Raw genomic sequence first — 20,700 nt, 5'->3', positions numbered from 1 at the left:
TAGACATTTCCGGTTTCTTTATGAGAGAGAGAGAGAGAGAGAGAGAGAGAGAGACGGTGTGCTGTTGTGACTAACTTCGAGAATGGCGGGTGCTGAACTAGGGCTAATCACTCTGTCAAAAAACAATGTTGACAACATGCTGATACAACTCTAATGACGTGACACACTGTTTCCAATCTAATGACACGCGGAACAATGTTGTAACTCTAAATGAGATGTTACACTGTCACGTCTCTAATGACATACGACACACTACTTTCACATATGACACTGTTTTCACTCCAATGACATGACACACTGTTACATCTCTAATGACATACGACACACAGCTTCAAGACACAAGAGACACTGTTACAATTATTAGGACATTAAAAAAAAACACATATCGTGAGATAGACAACGTAAAAGCCTTATGCCCCCACTCCCCCCACACACAGATTGCATGCCCAAATAGACAACGTAAAAGCCTTATGCCTACCACTCCCCCCCCCACACACACAGATTGTATGCCCAAATAGACAACGTAAAAGCCTTATGCCTACCACTCCCCCCACACACAGATTGTATGCCCAAATAGACAACGTAAAAGCCTTATGCCTACCACTCCCCCCCACACACAGATTGTATGCCCAAATAGACAACGTAAAAGCCTTATGCCTACCACTCCCCCCCCCCACACACAGATTGTATGCCCAAATAGACAACGTAAAAGCCTTATGCCTACCACTCCCCCCACACACAGATTGCATGCCCAAATAGACAACGTAAAAGCCTTATGCCTACCACTCCCCCCACACACAGATTGCATGCCCAAATAGACAACGTAAAAGCCTTATGCCTACCACTCCCCCACACACAGATTGTATGCCCAAATAGACAACGTAAAAGCCTTATGCCTACCACTCCCCCACACACAGATTGTATGCCCAAATAGACAACGTAAAAGCCTTATGCCTACCACTCCCCCACACACAGATTGTATGCCCACATAGACAACGTAAAAGCCTTATGCCTACCACTCCCCCCCCCCACACAGATTGTATGCCCACATACACAACGTAAAAGCTTTATGCCTACCACTCCCCCCCCCACACACACAGATTGCATGCCCACATAGACAACGTAAAAGCCTTATGCCTACCACTCCCCCCCCCCACACACACAGATTGTATGCCCAAATAGACAACGTAAAAGCCTTATGCCTACCACTCCCCCCCCCACACACACAGATTGCATGCCCACATAGACAACGTAAAAGCCTTATGCCTACCACTCCCCCCCCCACACACACACAGATTGCATGCCCACATAGACAACGTAAAAGCCTTATGCCTACCACTCCCCCCCCCCACACAAAGACTGTATGCCCAAAGTATGATGAGTTTCTACAGCATTTTCCCTCCCCCCCCCCCGCTCTATTATTCCTGCATTTTCCAACGTTTTTTTTTTATTTCCTTCACTGTTTGGAACACAAAATGCATTCCCTGGACACAACAGACTATTACATTATGTAAGCGAGAGCGTTGTGTGGCCAGCATAACGACAGGTCGAGTTTTAGCTCGCTTGAAAAAAAAAATCAATTATTCATAAGGGCTGGATAAAAATTAATTTTTACAAGAGAAGGAAATTACAAATTATAACATGTCGAACTGGGGTACGACCAAAAGGATAAATAAACCCTATGTCTCTCATCCACCACATCTCACCAAGATCACAATGGTGACACACATCTATTCCAAAAGTTCCCCATCTCCCCCCCCCCCCATGAATGACGTCACACGACCAACAACAATGACATTTTCCAAGCAACAGAGTTCCTGGGTACTGTCTCTGTGGGTCTGTATTAGGGACGATTGCGTGACTTTGGAAATGTTCAGCTTAATTGGGTGAGCTCCCCTGGCCTAGCCCGACACTTTTATGGTACACAATGGAAACTAGAGAGCTTCTCAACCCACACATGAGTAGACCCATCATCACGCAGGCCTGTTGGTAGGCGCCCACAGACGTTAGGGTGTAGACAACTAGACGTAATCTAACTCATGATTTTAAACAAGAACTGCATCATTCTAACATATTCTAGAAAGGTCAATGATAAAGACTAACAAGGTTACAACGACAGTTTGTGAGGGAACATTAACTCAAAATCATCCCCGAACTGGTCCACCCAGGCAGGTTTCAATATTATCAGAATGAAATTCTTTCAAAGACAAATGACAGCAGACCAAAGGATAGGTGAAAGTGTGGTTAGATGTTAACCTGGCCTAACTGATGACTTATAATGAATATCTAATTGATCTAATTGTTTTGTAAAGGGTCAATCTCTTTTTCCTCGAGAAAAACACATTTCCGTTAAAAAAAACATTTACTTATTAATTGTTGTTTTAAAATATGTCCAACTTATATGCATACTAAATAGATATTTTTCTCTTTAAAAAAATAGCAAACATTTTTTTGTGTGTAAATATAGTACTTAGTATAACAGAACTTGCATAACTTAACAATACAAATGTAAAATAAGTTTTGTTTTATTTACAAGAAAATCTACAACCGTTTGCATAAATGTTAAAAATAGTGTAAATAGTGGTCTCCCCTAATAAAGAGCCGCCCCTGTTTGTTACTATTAATAGTAAATAGTTGTAAAAGTGGTGTATTTTTATGAAAAAAAAACTGCTTGCATAAGTGATTTAAAAAATTGGATTTTTCGCTTTCAGAAAAGAAAAAAGTAGCCGTTGCATCAGAACTTTGAATGGTCTAAAATATTATGATGTCGGATTTTCACTATCTTTTCTAGTTTACGAGATCTAAACGGAACGGACGGACAGACAATCCACACAAAACTAATAGCGTCTTTTCCCCCTTTCGGGGGCCGCTAAAAAGATCGATCTTAAAGTTGTTTAAAGTTTTCTTCAGATTTGTTGACTTTGTTTTGTTGTCCTTGTTTAGCTTAATAAGATCAATCAAAATCTACTATGCCACAAGGTCAATTTTTGTAGGTCAGGCCAATTAGTCAACTTGTGTTAAGAAAGAGGATTTCTGTCTGCCTATTACAGGAATCACGCAAGCCGGGCATTAAACATTTCTTCTTCGTACTAGATCTAGATCTAACAGCTGACGAGACATGAACCAAATTGGAATTTTAAACAAGCAAAATACAAAAAAAAAAAAAATACTCTAAAATACAACTTATATTAAATGTATCAATTATTTTGAATCTGTCATGTAATTAAATTTGTAATAACTCTAGACTAACAATAATAAATCTGTGCGATTAGAAATATTTTTGACAATTGTTTTTGTTTAGCGCTATTTCATGCTTTTAGCTTTCTCAATACGAGGTGATCCTATCACTTGTTTGGACTAGTTAAAAAAAAAGGGAGGGGGGAGAAAGAACGGGGCATCTGGGTGATCGCTTTTTAAATGTATTTCTAAAATAAAAAGGAAAGACCTGAAATCGAACTTGTGGGCTAAAGCCTTCTCATGCTCATCATACCAACGCGGTAACCACTGTGCTAGCTAAGAGTCTATGAACATGGAAGATTATATAGTTATCTTTTGTTTCTGTTTCATGTTTGTGTTCACTAAGCCTCAGACGACAGCCTAATATTAAGGGAACTAATTCAGATTACACCACCACATCAGTCAAGTACTATTTTCCCTTGTTTGAAAAACCAAACAAAATAATTTATTACAAATAGTTAATTAACTAATTGTTGTTATTTTTTAAATTGTTTCTTGTGTTGTCAGGTAAAAGAAATAATTGTGCGAAATTTCAGATTGATCCGAGATTGGGTGTCAGACAGACTTGATATAAGCTTTTGTAATAAAAAAGCACTTTAATTGTAAAAAAAAAATATTATAATGTTATGACCGCAGTTCTTGTTTTGTTATTATATAACATCCTTAAAATAATTATATGTCTTCCACTTGACCTTGTTTAGCTGACATGGGTGGTCGAGGCAGAGACAGGCGTGTAATTCTATATTCTCTACTGATAGTTGTCTTGTAATTAGACAGCTCTGCATGCTACAAGACATGAATAATTCTCACAGGTGAAATAGAAACCTAAATAGAGATGAACGTAATTCGCTACTTGTTTCACCACAGGAGACTTCCTAAACCAGGGGCTCTCAGGCAGTGTAACCCGGGGACCCTTTATAAATTAAAAACTTGCTCTAGGACCCTAACTGAAAAGCTGCATAAATACACATTTTACAAGCAACAAATGTAAAAAAAAAAAAATATAATAATAATGCATGTTGTTGAACGATTGTTTAACCCTTAAAGTGCTGAGCCGTTCTACTATGAGTGCATAAAAAATGGAATTACAATTCTGATTTTTAGAGGCTAATCTGCCACACGCGTTTAAAGGGTTAAAACATTAATGACTTGAATTCATATGGATTGAGATTTGAATGTGCCCCCAGGTTCAGTACCCAGTCTGGAGTATGCAGGTGAAGAATGTCTTGAAATCATTGGCTTAGGTCGTCCTAGAACAGTACGTGGTAGATAAATGAAACACTAGCGAGCGGGGGGTTGATTATTATACAAATTATCCAATGGGATAAACTAAATTATTTTAACTGCATACAATTTTCATCTTTCTGCGGACCCCCTTTCTGGTCGTCTCCCGGACCCCCTGGGGGGTCCGCGGACCGCAGTTTGAGAACTACTGTCCTAAACGTATTACGTCACGATTATTATAAAAACAACGTGTATGATAAAACAATGTACAGAAATGATTATATACTTTTTAGAAAGCAAAGCTTATCGACATTCCTTTTGTTCTGTACATCGGATGCACTAAAAAGCTAGATCTTCTGCCAAAGACGAATATATCTAATATATATGCAAAGAGATAAATCCTAAATCCATTACAATTAAAATCCCTTTTAAAACAATATAAATGCTAGATTGTGGCCAATGGGCGCTTGTCCACATGATGAAGTTTTTTTTTTAAATTTCCGCTGTGAATAGCAATATTTAATTGTATACAATGTGTGTCTGAAATATGAGCATATGTGCTGAAATCTTATTGGGTTGAAAAAAACTAGATCTAGCTTGTTTTTTTTTTTAAGATATATTTATTTATTTCGGGATCTTTGTGCCCAATGAGAAGAGCTCTTTCGAAGATCGATGATGCATGGCCAGATGTGACGTTGTAAAGGCAATAAAACCCAGAAGAAGTGTCTGCCACCAGGATTGTAAGCCCCCCCCCCCACCGCCGCCTCCGAATCTCCCAAAGGTAATAAAGAGAACTGATTTATTCTCTTTCAACCCCCAGGGCAGGGACACGCCGTGATCGCATTAGAGGAGCGGGGTGATGCCGTCAGCGGCTTCATAACGTACACCCTCCCCCTCTGTGCCCAGCTTTACCCCCCCCCCTCCCGCTACCGTGTTCATCGGCGTCATCAGATGTAGATCAAATCTAGGAAATACCAAGCAATTGAAAAAAAAAAAAGAGTACTTTGAAAACCAAAGCTTGTCTGAATGAAAGAACCGCAATTAATGCAATTTATCTTAAAATTACAGGGTTCAGCTCCTTTTCTGTTATATAAATCAAAATTAATTAATTAGTACAAAATGATTAACTAACTGGTTTATTTTCGCATTGATTCGTGTACTGTCATCGACTGTGAATAATTATACAAACTTTCAACTTGATCCGAGAATGGGAAGTGGGAGAGAAAAGCGTGTCAAACTGTACTAAGGGAACTAAATAATCTACGCGAAAATACCACTCATTGATCACAAGATCTCTCAAACTGCCGTACGTATCCGCATCAAATTTCGTACACAGGTTCTTTTTGCCTTCCTAGGTGCTCCCTAAGAACGGTTTTTGACAGATTCGCAAAACTGACGACTTCTTATCGAAAAACCGCAAGCTCTTAAAAAACAAAAAAAAACTTTATATTAGCTAGTTTTATATAATTTCTTAAATGTTTCTATTTTTCGATGTAGACATAAAAAAAATGATGAAGTTTAATAAATAATCCAAAGATTTCACTGATTTTGACAATAATACTGAACTTAACAAGATTTTCAATTCTTCCCCAGCACGACGTTGAAACAAACATTCCGATCTATATTAGTTTCTCACTAAACCTTCAAACGTTTCACAAAGAGAAAGACATAACAAAAAAATCCGTTTGTTTTTACTTTTAAAAAACTTTCTGACACAGACGGGAGACCAAGTAATAAAAGAAGCAAAAAACCCATTAAAGATGAGACCAGCTTATAGATTATTTACCGGGACATTAAGCCGTGGCCGAGACTATACAACATTTTCTATTCACACCCGGGAGAAACAAAAATTAAAACAGCAATGTATTCTGAAACCCTCACTGGAACTAATTACAATTTTCTGGCGTAACATTTTCTTAAGAATAGACTCATCCGGCCCTTTTTTATATTACACAGTAGGCAGTAGGTTCTTGCCGAGACTGTACCTCCAATGAAGAAAACTTCTAGAGATAGAACCTTCAACCTACACGGTACTGAGTACTAACTCACATTTAGGCCGTACATAAAAAGGAACTTAGGCTTGGAGCGCGGCACTCTAAATGTCCACTTTGAAACGTGACCCATACATTATTACCATCAAAAGATAATTGGACTAGTGTCGGAGATGTCTGGGCCGGAGAGCTCCTCTGGGATGGACACTCGTGACTGACCAGGAAATAGGAGAAAGAGAAATGTAAAAATGATGTACACAAAAAAAGTGAAAACTAGAAACAGATCAAACAAAGAAGATACAAGCGAAACAAACTTTGAAAACGAGACGTCTGCTGTGCAACAGTGGTACCCATCTATTTGTCCGACTTGATCACAGACACAACGTTCAAACTAGTTGATTCATTTCCGGCATTTATTATTAAAGTTTGGGACTTGAATCCGGATTAAATTTTTAGTCTATAATAATTGAAGACGCCTTCTTTGTATAAGATTATAGATGTACTAAGATTTTACAATATCAACTAGCATTTCCTAAAACTGTTTGTCCATCTATAATGGGGAAAATAATACTCATTTTTCCTATCATTATGTTTCTATACTTGAGTACGAGGCAGGCAGAAGAGTATGTTTTTAATGGTCTTCAATGTCAGGCCTGCTTCGTTAACGCAAACGAAGTCTAATGGCAAAGACTGGATGTAAGACAGCGAAACGGTGCCTTTAAGGGAGACCCATCTGTAGGACCAAAGAGGACGAAAAGAATTAGTCATAAAGAATGATCTGATGTTTACCACCCCCAACACTACCTTTAAAATTTAAAAAACACATTACATTCATAACGCTCATGATTGCTTGTGTTGTTAGATCAGTCAGTCAATCAAGATGTCGTCCAAAACACATGAACACATCAACGGCTCTGCAGTATCTCCATTTCCATCAGTTCATCCAAACAAAAGTTGATCTACCAAACACTGCGCGCGCTCTCTCTCTCCGTTTGTGTAAACATCAACACTGAACAACTAAACTATCTCCCTCTGTCTCTCTTTTCTCTCTCTCCTCCTGTCTCTCTTCTCCCTCGTCTCTCTGTCTGTCTGTCTCTCCTCTCCCTCTCTCTGTCTCTCTCTCCCTCTGTCTCTCTGTCTCTCTCTCCTCTCTATGTCTGTCTCTCTCTCCTCTCCCTCGTCTCTCTCTATGTCTGTCTGTCTCTCTTCTCTCCCTCGTCTCTCTCTCTGTCTCTCCTCTCCCTGTCTCTCTCTCTGACTGTCTCTCCTCTCCCTCGTCTCTCTCTCTCTCTGTCTGTCTCTCCGCTCTCTCTCTGTCTCTCTCCTCTCTCTCTGTCTCTCCCTCTCTCTCTGTCTCTCCTCTCCCTCGTCTCCCTCTCTCTGTCTCGCTCTCTCAGCATAAAGAGTCTAACACTAGATCTCGTAACATAAGAGTTCAAAATACTGAGCTGAACTTGAGTAGAGAGAAATCGATGTAGGTGCCAATTATAACAAGCCTCTTCCCATGTGTGTACACACACACACCTCACAAAACATACACATACACAAAGGCGGAGAGGAAGGAGATGGAAAGAGCGAGAAAATGAATCAGCATTGAAGCCACACTCAGACATACAAATATTTTAACTTGTATTCAAACCCAGAGCAAATAACAAAAAATAACCTAAAAAATACTCAGAAAAACTTAATTAAGAGGTAAGCTCAGACAAACTCATAGAAGTTTTCCTTCTCCACTAGTGCCATTAGACCATGAATCAGGTTGCCTGAATCAGCCAGGAGAACCAATGACCTAGCTGAGTTAAGGTCTCTACTAAACATACACGACTAGATAACCACATAGTGGACACGCCTAGGACGTAATTATCTTCTTTTATTAAAAAAAGAAACATCTTTAATTTATAAGATACAAAACATATAGGACGTAATCATCTTCTTTTTTTTTTGAAGTAACGTCTGTATTATATAAGATAAAATATAAGAGCCATTTTCCCCAGAAGGCCAACTTATAGCGAAATAACACATAACAGCATCATCAATTCATTCAGAGACACGGCTCAGGGGAGGGAAAGCCGAGTCCATAGATGCGACATACAATGATGATACACGATGGATTGAGAATAGGATAGATTGGAATCAACACTTAAAAGGGTAAGGAACATGAGAAAAAAAAACAAGATCTATATGCATGCGATGAATGTCAAGAGGAAGGCTGGAAAGGGGGGGGGGGCGTAACAGCTGATCGATACAGACGACTCATTCTGTGTGTGCGCAACACGCCCGCACTATCAATGGGTGAGTCAAGACTTGTCCGAATGGGCATTCCTCGTGGCCTACACGTGAGTCAGCATTCGAAGGCTGGCACAAAACAGAGTTGATGAATATACAGAACATTGTTTTTAATATTGAAAAATAGAATATTTCATGAAAATACAAAGCTGTTTGAGAGATGCCGTCTCTTTTGTACTTCTCTCGTTACGAGTGTACTCACAGTTTAAGGGCTGTTTTTTCTCAATATAAAAATGGTTTACAACATTAACATCAAATAATTTGGTTTATAATTTAATATTTTAAAATTTTCTTTAATCAAAATCGGAAATATTCTACTTTAAATAAATAAATAAATACATAAAATATGTTTACGTATGTATTGCTCCGACTCGAATACAAGCCTTATTATTTCTTTTTGGGAAAAAAAATAGGTGCCGGTACTCAGTGATGGATCGCCTAACTTTTAACTACTAATAAATTAATAATGAACGCTAAAATTCAAGAAAAGTAACATTTTTTCTCATCATTAAAATACATATATATGTATTATGTATTGTAATCATAACAGATATGAAATAGCCAATAAACATGATTTCTTTCTTTACATTTCAAGATTTAGCTCCCTTGAATTTTATTAAATCATCCTGCCAACTAAAAAATAAATGGATGTAACTTGATCCCAGACACAACGGAGACACTGATATTATACAATCAGCTTTTTTTATTATCTGCGTACAGAACTTGTCAACATTTAGCTTCTCCCAAAGAGATTCTTGTCAATCTAGAAAAGTATCACAGATGTTTATGTTTTGTTCCGTTTAATGCGCGAGGAAAATAGTTTTGAGATTTGACAGCAGACGAGTAAAACTTGTTTTGGGGTGGATGGGGTGGAAAGGGGGTGGGGGTGGGGAGTCTCTTATCATTGGGAAAAGGGATGTGGAGAAACGGGACGATGGAGGGGGTGGGGGGGCAGCCTGTCTCTCCAATGACAAGTCTCATCGATGACTCACGCTTCAATGGTCAGCGCGTTCAAGCAGACGACGAAATCTAGTTTAAAAATAGCACCGCGCCGTGTAATACGTTGTCCGGGGAGAGGTGTGATCACACTCAAACAGTGTGGGCAGGGTATCGAGGTTGAGGAGGATAATGGAAAAAAAAAAAAAAAACAGCAGCAGCCTTTAAGCCAGCGCCCTTTAAAAGACTCAAAAGAATTTCTCGATCTCAACGCCTGCATATAACTCAGCAGGTAGCATTAGGCGAATTGTTTCAGTTCTGACAGACGTCATCGATTGGTTTTGTTTCTTCTTTTTATTTCTTTGTTTTCACGTGAATTGGTTTTAGCACTGACTTTTTGAAAACATTTTCAATGGCTCGATTTTTTTTTAAATATATGGAATCGATTTATTTACAGGCACGGATCGATTTTTATAAACGTTTGAAGTCGGTTCTGAAATGTTATACAATTTTATAAAATTTGGAATCGATTACAAAATCATAAACAAAGACATGAAAACCAGTGAAGGCAGAAAGATGTATGGATAACAAGTAGATCTATATCATGACTACACAGAAATGCCTACTGGTGAAAACAAACAAAAAATGGTTAAGTCATTTTGGTTCAAAAGTAACACTGAAAATCATACATTCCCATTGTTCAATCTCCTTTCTCGTCCACCGGGCGCAAGAGGGTGACATGGCGGCCTTATCAAAAAGCCGCAGGGCGCCCAGAGTCATAACATTCACAGTTTGACATGCCCCACGCCCAGCCCGAAGAATTAATAAAGGGAAACAAGAGCAGGGAAGTTCCAGCGCCAGCAACACCACGCACAGATCCTCTGGCAACTGTCCAAAAGTTGTCATACATTATTGACATAATTAGTACAAGCCAGTGTTTCATGGCCATGTCGTGTGCGTGAGTGAGTGAGAGAGTGAGAGAGAGCTTGTGAATGTCCAACTGTCCCGTCCTCTCCATTAGCACTATTAGCTAGCCAGCACGCGCACTCAAACTGCATTAACTTAATCCCTAGCCTATATAACATCGAACTCAACGTTAACATTGCTGAATAGCGGGGCGTCTGGTGCTGTGGAAGTTCTTATTTTGGTTGTCTTGGTCCGTGAAGCATCCAGTACACACTTCACACTGGAGCACCCATTACACGCTTCAGGCTGGGGCCCCCATTAACAGCTACACGATGGAGCACCCATTACACGCTTCAGGCTGGGGCCCCCATTAACAGCTACACGATGGAACACCCTTTACACGCTTCAGGCTGGGGCCCCCATTAACAGCTACACGATGGAGCACCCATTACACGCTTCAGGCTGGGGCCCCCATTAACAGCTACACGATGGAGCACCCATTACACGCTTCAGGCTGGGGCCCCCATTAACAGCTACACGATGGAACACCCATTACACGCTTCAGGCTGGGGCCCCCATTAACAGCTACACGATGGAGCACCCATTACACGCTTCAGGCTGGGGCCCCCATTAACAGCTACACGATGGAGCACCCATTACACGCTGCAATTTGGAGCGCCCACTATGGTGATTATGTAATTATCTTGGTAGAAGATTAGGTAAGACCAAAGCGTAACTATGCCACTATGACATTATACACTATACTGTGTTCTTTTTGTTCTATTTAAAAAACAAATGAACATAAATGAACTAATATTTACTTCAAGATCTAGCCATGGTTCTGCAGAACATATTTGATAAGTTTGGTCCAAAAATACCATAGTACAATTCTGCCAAAACATCCACCACATATGAATAGCCTTTGAGGTACCATAGAACATGTAAAACATTCATTTTGAAAATAGTCAGGTATAGTGACATTTAATAAAACAAGCATATAATATTATAATGTTACAGTCAATAAGAGCTCCAAGCTATATTCTACACCCGCCAGCTAAGCATCTGCATTAACCAGCTAGACTGCTCCATGCTACATTCTACACCACCAGCTAGGCATCTAGAGTAACCAGCTACACTTTTCCAAGCTATATTCCACACCAGCTAGCTAAGCATCTGCATTAACCAGCTAGACTTCTACAGCCAAACCAGCTACACTTTGCTAAGCTATATTCCACACCAGCCAGCTAAGCATCTGCATTAACCAGCTAGACTGCTCTATGCTACATTCTACACCACCAGCTAGGCATCTAGAGTAACCAGCTACACTTTTCCAAGCTATATTCCACACCAGCTAGCTAAGCATCTGCATTAACCAGCTAGACTTCTACAGCCAAACCAGCTACACTTTTCTAAGCTATATTCCACACCAGCCAGCTAGGCATCTAGAGTAACCAGCTAGACTGCTCCATGCTACACCAGCCAGCTAGGCATCTAGAGTAACCAGCTACACTTTTCCAAGCTATATTCTACACCAGCTAGCTAAGCATCTGCATTAACCAGCTAGACTGCTCCATGCTACACCAGCCAGCTAGGCATCTAGAGTAACCAGCTACACTTTTCCAAGCTATATTCTACACCAGCTAGCTAAGCATCTGCATTAACCAGCTAGACTGCTCCATGCTACACCAGCCAGCTAGGCATCTAGAGTAACCAGCTACACTTTTCCAAGCTATATTCTACACCAGCTAGCTAAGCATCTGCATTAACCAGCTAGACTGCTCCAGCCAAACTATGTCAAGATTTTTTCAACGTCATAATAATTTCTGCAGCGGTGGACACATGCGACAAAATCCCAACCCTGCAATTTCCAAAGTGTGCGGGATTAAGTCTCAACCCATTCTTACTGTCTTGTCTCCCTTGATTACACTGTTGTTCTAAATATAAAAATGGAACAAAAAATCTAAATTTAAAAACAAAAATGGAGATACTAGGTCATATGACACGCGTGTGTTGTGGCGTTGCACCAGCCAAAAATCGATGTTGACAACAAAAATCTAAACACGTTCGAAGTCTCATTAATACTTTATTCTGGGTTTTTTTTTTCCCTTTCTAGAGCTTTTAATCTCGTCTAACCCTTTCTCATTCTCAAGAGTATTTACTCGGGACAAAATAAATGAAAGATTTCGGTTTAATCAAGAAAAGAGAAGATGATTAAAATTTAAATACATTTTTAAAAAAAAGTTTTAGACAACTGGAAAAGAAAGTTTTTAAATTAACGCTACTAGGACAAAGATTTCTTCAAAAATTTTTTTTTAGCAATTTCTCATTGCTCCTAATGTTGTATTTGTGCCTTGAAATCCATATTGCCAGAAAGTTGACTCCCTTGTCTACTTCAACTATTATCATGGTGTATTTTAGTTTTAACTTCAGTAAATGAATACAAGAATATCTCCCAAAAGGTCAGAAAAAGAACTATATTAAACCTGGTGACAGTTTCAGCGACAATGGAATGAAGGGTGCAATAAGCCGGTCTAAATCAATGTCAAAACCCTCAGGCCAGAAAGAGCTCAGGAAAAAGAACTCCAATGAAATAGAGCTGTCTAGCTCGAGGTGACCATGTGAATAAGCTTGGTCCATTTCTTCACTGGCTCTCAACACTATAGCCCCAGGTTCTATTAAATAAATACAAAGCTTGTATTCTGAAACTAGGAATGACTTATATAATATGCACACTACATTAATTGTACGACAGTAAGTCGTGGACAACCTATACAAAACAAGAGAGGAAACTAAACTCATTCCACTTGCGCTGCCTTCGAAGAATCTTAAGAATAACATGGAAAGAAAAAGTGTGTAATACTGAGATCCTGCCTAGAACAGGCCTTCCCAGCATCTTTACGGTCCCCAGGCAACGCCGCCTGCGCTGGCTCGGACATGTTCGCCGGATGGAGGACAATCGCATCCCAAAAATCATTCTGTACGGACAACTTGCGTCTGGCTCAAGAAAAACTGATCGCCCCCCCCCCCACCTCCGTTACGTGGATGTGACAAAACGGGAATTAAAATCAGTGAACATTGATACTGACCATTGGGAAGACATAGCCCTAGACCGCACTAGTTGGAGAGAGACGGGGACCAAGAAAGCTATGGACAGCGAGAAAACATGGGCATCGATTCTTGAAGAAAAGCGTGCCACACGGAAAATGGCCAGCTCCTCTACCACAAAAGCGAAAGCCACCTTAACCTGCAATATATGTGGACGGGAATGTCTCTACAAAATAGGGCTCCACAGCCATATGAAAAAGTGTTCCAGATGAACCATAGTTGTTTCACGACTGAAGGAGGCCAGTGAATCAATGACATTAATTTACAAAACAATTCAATATAACTTCGTTTACTCTAGTCGCCGCTCTCCCCTAAACTGAGTCTTATAAATTCTACCCCTTGCCCTCTTTCTAGTATTGTCCAAACTATTTTTAGAGCTTAAGGAAAAACCGTCATCGTTTACAATAAACTTGTCATTACTTGTCAACAGCATACAACCATGACCTTGAGCTGCGGAAATACAATCTAAAAATAAACTTAATGCAATAGCTGCTTTATGTTACATGACATTAGGTAACAGTTTCTGGCACTGCCAGCATCCGATTCGACAAAGGAAAACAAACTTCCTTGTCGTCTACCAAAAAATTCTCTATTATTTTATTATTTATCATAGTATCATTATTCGATAGTAGGCACTTTGTTGTCACTAAATGTGACCATAACAACATTGCTGTATTTTTGGCAGCCTTAAACGTAATGTTTTAAAGATTCGATCGTAAATTGCTCATTAATGATACTTATATTTATACGATCAAATGGGTGTACATATCCAGGTTACAAAAGGACCACCAAAGGTGCGGCAATGGAATCAGAAACAATTGTACAGGGTGGTCAAAATTATAGCGACCCGGATCTTTGTGGGTAAACTTAAAGCGTAAAGTGTACATTGAAAACCCGCATACAATGGACCTCATTCTACAATCGTAAACAAACAACATTTACCCACGTGGTTCTCTATCTCTTCTATACAAATTACGAAATACGCACAAAACTGTCACGTGACAGTTTTTCCACATTGTTTTATCAATATTATCACGTGGTTAAATGTTGTCTGTTTACGATTGGTGAATGAGGTCCATTGAAGAGTCAAAAACAACCCTTCGCAATACAGTTGCGGAGATAAAATCAAATGAACTGGCCCAAATTTTCCAAATCACGTAGAGACGTGCACATCCGTGTCTCGACATTCCTGGTGCGCACTTTCAACAAGTCCTGGGAATTATGAAATACTTTGTATGTTGTTATTAATACTATTGTTTTTTACTATTTTAAAATAAAATGAGAATATATTTTAATTCACTTTTTCTGTATGCATCTGTACTCCTGTAATCAGACCAGGCTTCTTTTGTCTTGGCCACCCTTTACAATCCAAGGTACTATTGTGAAACGAATATTTCCCCTAAACAAAGTACATGTACTAGATCTGTGGCGTCTCGATGTGACATCATTTTCAATGTTTCGAACAGTAGAATATCAAGTAATTCAATCCTTAAGTCCATGCTTAATGCTAGCTCCTTAGATTTGCATTTCAAATACATTGGTGTGTGGTATATGAACAAAGAAACAGGAAAATGAATTCTAGACAAAGACTTAAATGACAGTATGAAGGACCGCGTGTAACTATGGTCACGAATCGACGCCAAGTTCACAGCGACGCTGATACAATCATAAAGTGTGCCTAGACTAAGTCTCTTTTGAAACAACATGAGACTTTGAAGCAGGGCGTACAATTACACAGACGAAACAGTTTCACACAAACATCATTTCAGAACATAATTTAGGATCGCCATATTGCTCAACCCCACTCCTGTGTGTGTGTGTGTGAGTGTTTGCGCGCGTGTGTGCGTGCGTGTTGAAGTTACAGCTTGTAACAGCGAATACACTTATTATTATCTAACTTTACTGGCTTATATTTAACAGCAGATCTCAACGTGAAACATTCACCAGTAGTTTTGTGTTGGTCTTATGAAGTACACCATTGGCGTGACCCATCAATTAAAAATAAAAGTACCCCGTTCAGATTTGGCGATCTATAGGGCAGATGATTTAAAGGTCGTGTGTTTCTACGGCCGACGGTTAATGATGGTGTCATGTAGCCAGCACAACGATCCAACTCCTTTACTTTCTCCAATTAATGTCAGGTATCCACAAGAGTTGGATAAACTCAAAGGCGTCCGAAAAAATCACGGAATTCAAATTCCCAGTCTGCATCGAGATTCGAAGCCGAGATCCCTCGGTTCGCAGCCAAGAGCTTTACCAATCAACCAACGCGCAACTTATCACTTAAAATAGAAAACATAACTCTAACGATTTTTTTTTATTTTTTAAAGTTTTCTGTCAATCACATGTTACTATAACTAGCTGTAGTCATTCAAAGATTGTTTTTTTATATTGAAGCAATCAAGAAATGTTATAGACAATGTTAAGAGTCTTGTTGACTTCATCTCTCTGTTGGTATGATATAATGTAAAACAACACTGTAACATATACATTGTCAACTGTCTGGGCGGACCAGTACTAGATAGTTTGAAGACCCATGCAATATATATATAAATGTCCATGTTTATGTCTAGTAGTCTAGACATGACCTAACAAAGAGATTCATCAAATTTACCAGGGGAGGTCATCAGTCATCTGTAACAACTCGGGATCAAACGGAGAGAAAAATCAATTGTGATTCTGCAATTTATACAAACTAGGGAAAATAAAAAAGATTCCAACAAAACAGTAGAAACAGACAGTACACAGTATAGGCCACAGACAGTATAGGCTACAGACAGTACACGCTACAGACAGTACACGCTACAAACAGTACACGCTACAGACAGTACACAGTATAGGCTACAAACAGTACACGCTACAGACAGTACACAGTATAGGCTACAAACAGTACACGCTACAGACAGTATAGGCTACAAACAGTACACGCTACAGACAGTACACGCTACAGACAGTATAGGCTAAAGCCGCTAAAGGTTTTATAGCACCAGAGCTTGGACTTATATGACAGGAGATGAACTTTGGGAAAACACATTTAGATGGTTCGGAAGTTGAAATATTTCTAAAGTTACAAACGAAAGCCCGGGGCAGAAGAACAAGACTTTAGGTCGTTAGAGACACAACGCGAGACTCCTTGGAACCGCTTTCAAATTGCTGTGAACAGCCTTCAAAAGTGAACTCTCTACGAGAAACATATGAGTCTGGACAGTGGTAGGTATATGGGGCGAGAATCTCTAAAACTTAAGTTATGATCCACAGAACATTAAAGCGTCATATTCAAGTCTGATTCAACACAGGAAAGTATTTTTTAAAATAAAACGCAGCAATATATATATACTAGACATATTTTACCCGCGACCCGCGGGTCTTTATTTGCGTATTACTGTCGATATAGTCACTGAGAGTGTTTTTAAAACATTTAAACGAAATAATAATGTAATAAATAAAGCGAATGTGTAAATGTAAAAATAGTATGAATGAAGCCATCAAATCAAAATAGCTAATCTACTTAAATCCATTTTTTTCAAATTAAAACATTTGCTTGTAGGCCTACATATATTTGATTAAAATTTGAAATGAATAGACTTAATTTTGTATGTTCATGTGTTAAAGTATAAAGTAGATCTTGAGGTAGACATAGATCTAGATCTAGACTAATCTAGAGTTAAAAATTGGCTTTTATAGAGTTCATTCTGTGCTGCGTGAAGGCTTTGCTCTGCGCATGCGTTACCTTTTTTCATGAATGAATATAGTCCTATCTCAACACAGCTTCGCAGCTTTAGCGAACGAATGTATTAAAAATGCTTTAGAAAAACAAATTTGAATGTTAATTTGATTAAAATATGAAATGAATGGACTATAATTAGTATGTTCATGTGTTAAAGCACAAAACTATCTTTGCGAAAAGAAGTTTTATCATCTTAGAGTTCAATAAGAGTTTTAGACCTAGGCCTAGGAATAGACTCAGTAGAGAGATGTGTTAATGTGTAACCATTTGGTAATGTCTAATGAAAGAATGTGCATCGGGATATCTAAATTCGCAGATATAAATAACGAATTAATGTAAAAATGCTTTTGAAACACAAATTTGAAGGTTAATTTTATTAAATAATGAAATCAATAAACTATATTTTGTATTTTCATTTGTCAAAAAAAAAATAAGTGCAAAGTTTAGTTCTTAAAATTAGATCTAGATCTAAATCCTTTCGATCTTTTCACATGTCAACATTGTAAACATGGCCTAGATCCATGAAATACTATAGCTGTAAAAGAGTTGGTTGTTGTTTTTTTTAGGGTCTTAGGTTTGTTTTAGGGCTACAATACATACACTACGGTCTAAGTTGGTACCCAAGGAACATTTCCGCCAAGTTTTATCAAGATTGGTCAAGCGGTTTTTATTTCTATAAGGGGACATACATACATACGCCAAACATTCTGCTTTATAGTATAGATATAAATACCGCGGTACTTTAAAAAAAAAAAGCTTATATAAGGAGAAGATCTCCACATTTACAACAATATATCTCAATAATGTAGAAGTCATTTTCCTTTTTATAAGAAACAAAATAATTGATTACAATAATTAATTGACTAATTGGTTAATTTCTAATTAAATTTTTTTTCAAACTTGATCCAAGAATGGGTGTGGGTTGAATAACATGTTCAAACTTTTCGCTAGACAGACAGACAGACAGACAGACAGAGTGAGTTGATATAAGCTTTGTGAAAATGCAGTTATGAACTCACTGGCATGATTGAAAATGAAGAAATATTTATTCGCTTACGACGTAAATGACATTTTGTGGGTGAGTGGAACATTAGTTGGCCACTTTCCTAGTTGAATGGTGAATATTGTTTAAAACTTACAACAAAGTAGACATTGTATATTGGAAAGGTTCTATAAGCCTAAGAGAACAACTATTTGTTACATCAATAAGTTGAAATCAGAACTCATGCAGCAAAACCAGCAATAGAAAAAAAGAATAATTATAAAAAAAAAAAGCTTATCTAAAGAAAAAAAGCGCTAATTGCTGCAAATTATCTGAAAATTACAGGGTTTAGCTCCTCTCTCTGCTATATACAACAAGAATTAATTAATAAGATTAATTGGTTAATTTTTGGACTGATTCGTGTATTGTTATCGACAATGAATAATTATATACAAAATTTCAACTTGATCCGAGAATGGGAAGTGGGAGAAAGAAAACGTGTCAAAACGTAATAAGGGGACTAAATCCATATATATTTCGAAATCAAACAAAATAATTAATCACAAACAATTAATTAACTGATTGTTGTTTTATTTTTTTATTGATTCATGTCTTGTCAGGTTCAATGAGTAATCGTGCAAAGTTGATCCGAGAATGGGATATGGGAGAAAAAAAACATGTTCAGACAGACAGACAGACAGAGTGAGTTAATGTAAGCTTTGTGAGGAAAAAAAAACATGTTCAAAATTATTTCCCTAAAGGTTATTGACGTCCCAGAGTTTTATATTTGATACTGAAATGTGTTAGGCTTATGTAGTAAAATCTGTGAGGTTTATATTTGATACTGAAATGTGTTAGGCTTATGTAGTAAAATATGTGAGGTTTATATTTGATACTGAAATCTGTGAGGTTTATATTTGATAGTGAAATGTGTTAGGCTTATATAGTAAAATCTGTGAGGCTTATATTTGATACTGAAATGTGTTAGGCTTATATAGTAAAATCTGTGAGGTTTATATTTGATACTGAAATGTGTTAGGGTTATATAGTAAAATCTGTGAGGTTTATATTTGATACTGAAATGTGTTAGGCTTATATAGTAAAATCTGTGAGGTTTATATTTGATAGTGAAATCTGTGAGGTTTATATTTGATAGTGAAACATGTTAGGCTTATATAGTAAAATCTGTGAGGTTTATATTTGATATTGAAATCTGTGAGGTTTATATTTGATATTGAAATCTGTGAGGTTTATATTTGATAGTAAAATCTGTGAGGTTTATATTTGATAGTAAAATCTGTGAGGTTTATATTTGATAGTAAAATCTGTGAGGTTTATATTTGATAGTAAAATCTGTGAGGTTTATATTTGATAGTGAAATTTGTGAGGTTTATATTTGATAGTAAAATCTGTGAGGTTTATATTTGATAGTAAAATTTGTGAGGTTTATATTTGATAGTGAAATCTGTGAGGTTTATATTTGATAGTGAAATCTGTGAGGTTTATATTTGATAGTGAAATCTGTGAGATGTACATTTAACTCCAAGTATATGGTGTATAGTATAAATCAAAGTCTGCATGGCATTGTGCTGCTGAGCTATCATGCGATTAGAACTGTGAGCTGAGCTACTACTAAGTATCACGAGCTACTACTAAGTATCATGAGCTACTACTAAGTATCATGAGCTACTACTAAGTATCATGAGCTACTACTAAGTATCATGAGCAACTACTAAGTATCATGAGCTACTACTAAGTATCATGAGCAACTACTAAGTATCATGAGCTACTACTAAGTATCAATGGAATCAAAAGTCGAGGTGTGATAATGAACGAGTATGTGTAATCAAGAACAACGTATTATGTGTGACAATGAACAAAGTGTGTGTGTGATAATGGGCAACTTGTATGTGTGATAATGAACAACGTGTGTGTGTGTGATAATGAAAAAAGTGTATGTGTGATAATGAACAACGTGTGTATGTGTGATAATGAAAAAAGTGTGTATGTGTCATAATGAACAACGTGTGTATGTGTGATAATGAACAACGTGTGTATGTGTGATAATGAACAACGTGAGTGTGTGTGATCATGATCAACGGGTATAGGTTCAAAACATGGAGGACAACATTCACTGGGTAACTGGGTTGTATGAAAATACTCAGACCAACCAATCAAAAGTTGGTATACGAGTCCGGGCGTTTCACAGAGCAGGTGTCTAAGTTTCGTTCTCTGGCTCACTAGTAACAGTACAATGACGTAGCACAAGGACAAACAACATCTACTTTTCCAGCTAATGTTTGCGC

The 20,700-nt window shown here is 37.9% G+C and overlaps 1 protein-coding gene across 3 annotated transcripts in view; it reads right to left on the bottom strand.

Annotated features, from left to right (window-relative positions):
- LOC106074098 (uncharacterized) overlaps nucleotides 1-20,700 on the bottom strand; it is a 93,021-nt gene that overhangs the window by 54,002 nt on the left and 18,319 nt on the right. The gene's annotated exons all lie outside the window — the stretch shown is intronic.

This window comes from Biomphalaria glabrata, chromosome 2 (assembly GCF_947242115.1).
Source record: "Biomphalaria glabrata chromosome 2, xgBioGlab47.1, whole genome shotgun sequence".
Taxonomy (NCBI): Eukaryota; Metazoa; Mollusca; class Gastropoda; family Planorbidae; genus Biomphalaria; species Biomphalaria glabrata.
This window is presented reverse-complemented; position numbering and strand designations above follow the sequence as displayed.